The sequence below is a fragment of the Daucus carota genome, chromosome 4 (genome assembly GCF_001625215.2).
Source record: "Daucus carota subsp. sativus chromosome 4, DH1 v3.0, whole genome shotgun sequence".
NCBI lineage: Eukaryota > Viridiplantae > Streptophyta > Magnoliopsida > Apiales > Apiaceae > Daucus > Daucus carota.
In genome coordinates, this window is record NC_030384.2 from 847885 (window position 1) to 854473 (window position 6589).

At 41.3% G+C, this 6589-nt stretch overlaps 1 non-coding gene across 1 annotated transcript; it reads left to right on the forward strand.

Moving 5' to 3' along the window:
* Positions 1–3496: 3496 nt before the first annotated feature.
* On the forward strand, positions 3497–3603 carry LOC135152536 (small nucleolar RNA R71). The gene has a single exon (XR_010291711.1). It is a non-coding gene; the product is annotated as a small nucleolar RNA R71 (small nucleolar RNA).
* Positions 3604–6589: the final 2986 nt, after the last annotated feature.

A 6589-nucleotide genomic window follows, 5' to 3' on the forward strand; every position in this document is an offset into this window, starting at 1 on the left:
ACTCATTGATTAGAGTGGTGTCCTTGGATGCTCGCGCTTGATCTTCCAATCGAGAGAGATGATCAGCCACCTGATTTTCAGTACCCTTTCTATCCTTGATCTCTAACTCGAACTCCTGAAGTAAGAGAACCCATCGAATCAATCGAGGCTTCGAGTCTTTCTTTGATACTAGATATCGAATGGCAGCATGATCGGTGTAAACCAACACCTTTGTCCCAAGCAAATAAGACCTGAATTTCTCGAATCCATAAACAATAGCCAGCAGCTCCTTCTCTGTCGTAGTGTAATTCAGCTGAGCACCATTGAGAGTCTTACTAGCATAGTAAATCACATGGAAGATGTTATTCATTCTCTGACCAAGCACAGCTCCCACCGTATAGTCACTAGCATCACACATCATCTCCAAAGGCTCATTCCAATCGGGTGCAGTAATAACAGGTGCTGTGGTTAATTTCTTCTTAAGAGTTTCGAACGCAGCCAAGCACTCTTCATCAAATTTGAAGGGCACATCCTTTTCTAAAAAGTTGCACAAGGGTTTGGTGATTTTAGAGAAGTCCTTGATGAACCGTCGATAGATCCCGCGTGACCAAGAAAACTCCGAATCCCCTTTACTGAGATTGGTGGAGGAAGATTTTCAATTGTCTCCACCTTAGCTTTGTCTACCTCGAGCCCCTTGTTCGAAACTTTATGCCTCAGAATTATGCCTTCTTGAACCATGAAGTGGCATTTTTCCCAATTAAGAACGAGATTAGTTTCCACACATCTTTTTAGCACCAACGTCAAGTTGCTCAAGCATTCATCATAAGAAGTACCAAACACAGAAAAGTCATCCATGAACACCTCAACATTGGTACCAATCATCTCGGAGAAAATAGCCATCATGCATCTCTGAAAAGTTGCTGGTGCACCACAAAGTCCAAAAGAAAGACGACGGAAAGCAAATGTGCCAAAAGGGCAAGTGAAAGTGGTCTTCTCTTGATCCTCTGGTGCGATACAAATCTGATTGTACCCTGAATACCCATCAAGAAGACAATAGTACTCATGACCGGCCAACCTATCAAACATCTGATCAATGAAAGGCAACGGGAAGTGATCTTTTCTGGTGGCTTTATTGAGCTTTCGATAATCCATGCATATTCTCCAACCTGTGACTGTACGAGTCGGAATGAGCTCATTCTTTTCATTAGCTACCACGGTCATGCCTCCTTTCTTAGGCACACACAGAACAGGGCTCACCCAAGAACTATCCGAGATTGGATAAATAATGCCGGCATCAAGCCACTTAAGAATCTCCTTCTTCACCACTTCTTTCATGATTGGGTTGAGTCTTCTTTGATGCTCAACAGTGGGTTTACTACCCACCTCGATCAGAATTTTATGTTGACAATAAGAAGGGCTGATTCCTTTGATATCTGCAATAGTCCATCCAATGGCTGATTTGAACTCCCTAAGAATTCGCAAAAGCTTTTCTTCCTCGGTACCCGAAAGGTTAGATGCAATAATTACAGGTAATGTAGAAGCTTCGCCAAGAAAAGCATACCTTAGGTGTTCGGGAAGTTGCTTAAACTCAAGTTTAGGAGCTTCAACAATAGAGGGTTTCAGCCGTTCATGAGAATCTTTCAACTCCGATAACCCAAGAGATTCAATTGGAGGATCCAACCGTCTTCTCCAAGGAGAAGCATTCAAGTATTGAAGGTGTTCTTCCTCCTCCTCATCTCCGAATTCTGAGTCACCCGATAGAACCCTTTCCAAGATGTCAGTTTTCAGCCTGTTGTCAATTTCCGAATGAGCTTCAGCTTCGAGCACATCCACTTTAAAGCAGTCCTCCTCATCTGATGGAAGTTTTATGGCATTGAACACGTTGAAAGTGACCATCTGATCTTGAACTCTCATTGTAAGTTCACCCTTTTGAACATCGATCAACGTCCGCCCTGTCGCTAGGAATGGTCTCCCCAAGATGATAGGGATCTTACTATCTTCCTCAAAGTCAAGAATGACAAAATCAGCCGGGAAGATTAGCTTATCCACCTTTACCAACACATCTTCAACTATTCCCCTTGGATATGTAATCGAACGATCGGCTAGTTGCAAAGACATATTAGTAGGTTTCAGCTCCGGAAGACCAAGTTGCATGAAAATAGACAAAGGCATCAGATTGATGCTAGCTCCCAAATCACATAAACATTTGTCAAATGACAATTGCCCAATAGTACACGGGATTGTGAAACTTCCCGGATCTTTCAGCTTCGGAGGCAATTTCTGCTGCAACACAGCACTACACTCCTCGGTCAAAGCCACAGTCTCCAAGTCCTCAAGTTTGAGTTTCCGAGATAGAATACCTTTCATGAACTTAGCATAACTCGGCATTTGTTCTAGAGCCTCCGCGAAAGGTATGTTGATTTGTAGTTTCTTGAAAACTTCTAGAAATTTAACGAATTGCTTATCGAGCTTATGCTTCTGAAGTCTCTTCGGAAAAGGTGGAGGTGGATATACTTGCTTGACCCCAATATCAGCTTTCGGGCTAGATTTCTCGGCTGAGTCCTTGCTTGCTTCCTCGTTGATTTTATTCTTGTCAGCTTCAACAACAGTTTTTCCACTATCTGACTTAGATGAGAGCACGGGTGTTTCAACCTGTTGATCACTCTCTTCCTTGTTTTGCTCTGTTGCTGATTCTTTTTCCTTCGTAACCTTTCCGGACCTTAAGGTGACAGCCTGTACCTGTTCCTTCATCTCCTTCTTACCCGGATTGGCCTCGGTATCACTAGGAAGCGTTCCTTGTGGTCTGTTTATCAACGCGTTAGCAATCTGCCCAATCTGATTCTCCAAAGTTTTGATTGACACCGCTTGGCTTTTAATCATTAATTTCATCTCTTCCCATTCAGATCGTTCGTTGGAAGACTGTCCAGCCACCCCATGATTTTGTTGCTGGAATCCAGGTGGATGGAATTGCTGCTTCGGTGCAAACTGTTGTTGAAAACCAGAAGGGTTGAAAGGTCTAGCTCCTTGCTGCTGAAATTGTTGTTGCTGTTGTGGCATGAAGTTCTGATTATTGCTCCAGCTGACATTCGGATGATTTCGATTATTCGGGTGATAAGTAGCCGGAGCTGGCTGCTGAGATCGCTGAAAATTGCTCACAAACTGAGCTGACTCGCTAGATATGGCACACTGATCAGTGGAATGTGTACCCGCACAAAGCTCACAAACTGAAGGTGGCTGCTGAATCCCCAAGTTTACCAAAGAGTCCATCTTCATAGTAAGAGCCTTGATTTGAGCAGTCAAGGCTGTAGTAGCATCAACATCCAGAATCCCTGCTACTTTGCCCTGATGAAGACGCTGAGTAGGATTCTGATATTCATTTGCAGCCATTATCTCGATCAACTCATAAGCCTCCTCATAGCTCTTAGTCAATAGAGCTCCACCTGATGCTGCATCGAGCATTGGTCTCGATTGAGGTCCCAAGCCATTATAGAAGCAATTAATCACCATCCAATCAGGCATCCCATGATGTGGGCACTTTCGCAGCATCTCCTTGTAGCGTTCCCATGCTTCACATAAAGTTTCACCAGATAACTGAGAGAATTGAGTGATAGCATTCCTCATTGCAGCTGTTTTGGCCATAGGGAAGAACTTGGTAAGAAACTTCTGAGCCAGATCCTCCCATGTCGTAATAGATCCTGCAGGAAGAGAATGCAAACATCCCTTAGCTTTATCCCTCAGAGAAAACGGGAACAACCTCAATTTAATGGCATCTTCCGTAACACCATTGAACTTGAAAGTGTCACAGATCTCAATGAAGTCTCGAATATGCATATTAGGATCCTCTGTCGGAGAACCCCCAAACTGTACTGAGTTCTGTACCATCTCAATAGTGCTAGGTTTGATTTCGAAAGTGTTGGCCTGAATCGCTGGCCTGACAATGCTCGACTGAATGTCATTGATTTTCGGCTCAGAGAAAGCCTTAAGAGCCTTAGTATCATTAACTGCTGGTGGTTGATCATCCATTGTAATACTCACTGTTGTTTCTTCCTTAACCAATGCTTCTTTACGAGCCTGAGAACGTGTTCGCATACACGTCTCTCAAGTACCTAAAACACACACAAACGAACTAAAGTGAGAAAAGAATCCAAGTCAGTGAACTTTAACGACCACTGATGACAAGCACATAAACTAAAATATAACACCGAGTCCCCGGCAGCGGCGCCAAAAACTTGTTCGCACAAAATCACGCAAGCATACGTGGTCACAAGTAGTAAAGAATCAAATTCAGTTCGTTCCCACAGAGACTGGTGTATTCAGAAATATGCACTTGTGCACCAATGTATGATTATTATTCAATGCTCGGACAAATAACAATTTGGTTGGTTTTATCTAAATTAACTAATTTAATCGAATTATAGCTAGGAGAATTAAAATCGAATTACTTATGAGAATAAAACATGGGATTCTAACTTCATCATATACTTCATTCAGAATTATGCCTTATCGATATGTGATGGTTGATAACTAATCAGATAACACGAAACTGATACACGCTAACTGTCGTTATACGTGCACCATACTGCTACACATCCACAATTAAGATAGAAGGTAAACAGACACCAATTATGCTTAGACCCTATATGTCTATAGAATTTGAAAACATAATGGTTGAAGAACAAGTTATCTATCAAGATTACATAGGGCGATGCAAGATGGGTAAAATCACATCACTAATCATGTATATCGAATACATAATCCTATGTTCGCATGGCAAGTTCTAAATCAATATATCCACTGTCGCTTCAATAAAGATTAACAAGCAATCTAAGATGTTAGCTACGCATCAAAGACGAATAAGCACAACTAATACGAAGAAATCAACATTCATCACATAAATAATTAAGGCAAATCAACTACTGAAATCCATATATAAATCCGCTAGAATCCCACGATAATGATTAGTTCATAATCGAACTTCTCATCATCATGGGTTCGAATGTAAACATGGTACGGAATAGTCTAAACAATATTAAAAGAGTAAAACAAGAGTTTCGAAACAAATCCGAATGAGCATCCAAAGTTACGCCTACTTTGAAGAATTACAAAGATGAAATTATGAAACTAGATCTTCGTCCTAGCCGTCACGTGCTCTCCTGAATGTTTCTAGGTTATTAGGCGTCTCCCTTGAGCTTTTGTTTAAGTCCCACAGCGATCGGGCCTTCAAACGGATCAAGAATAGGCAATTCGGGCTTTTTCTCCCAACAGAATGGGGTGGACACCCCGTCAGTGGGGTGGAGACCCTGTCATGGCAGCCCCTATTCTGCTGAAGTGGGGTGGAGACCCCATTAGTGGGGTGGAGACCCCATCTTGGCAGATTTTTCTTCTTCAGAACGGGGTGGAGACCCTGTAAATGGGGTGGAGACCCCATTTGGGCAGCCCCGAATGCTTTGGAACCTCCTTTCCCTTTTCTCCTTCCTTGCTCGCTCGATCCCTACGCCGTTTCTTCCACCTTTTAGCCTTGAATCCACCTTTCATCCTCCTTCTAGGAAACCTACACACACCACAAGAACACATCAAAAACACCACATACTTGAGGCCAAACCATCAATTTAAGTCGAAACGAAGGCATTACAAGTGGATATAAAATCAAAAACTTGTTCGCACAAAATCACGCAAGCGTACGTGGTCACAAGTAGTATAGAATCAAATTCAGTTCGTTCCCACAAAGACTGGTGTATTCAGAAATATGCACTTATGCACCAATGTATGGTTATTATTCAATGCTCAGACAATTAACAAGTTGGTTGGTTTTTATCTAAATTAACTAACTAAAGTCGAATTATAACTAAGAGAATTAAATCGAATTACTAATGAGAATAAAGCGTGGGATTCTAACTTCATTATATACTTCTTTCAGAATTAGGCCTTATCGATATGTGATGGTTGATAACTAATCAGATAACACGAAACTGGTACACGCTAACTGTCGTTATACGTGCACCATACTGCTACACATCCACAATTAAGATAGAAGGTAAACAGACACCAATTATGCTTAGACCCTATATGTCTATAGAATTTGAAAACATAATGGTTGAAGAACAAGTTATCTATCAAGATTACATAGGGCGATGCAAGATGGGTAAAATCACATCACTAATCATGTATATCGAATACATAATCCTATGTTCGCATGGCAAGTTCTAAATCAATATAACCACTGTTGCTTCAATAAAGATTAACAAGCAATCTAAGATGTTAGCTACGCATCCAAGAAGAATAAGCACAACCAATACGAAGAAATCAAACATTCATCACATAAATAATTAAGGCAAATCAACTACTGAAATCCATATATAAATCCGCTAGAATCCCACGATAATGATTAGTTCATAATCGAACTTCTCATCATCATGGGTTCGAATGTAAACATGGTACTGAATACTCTAAACAATATCAAAAGAGTAAAACAAGAGTTTCGAAACAAATCTGAATGAGCATCCAAAGTTACGCCTACTTCGAAGAATTACAAAGATGAAATTATGAAACTAGATCTTCGTCCTAGCCGTCACGTGCTCTCCTGAATGTTTCTAGGTTATTAGGCATCTCC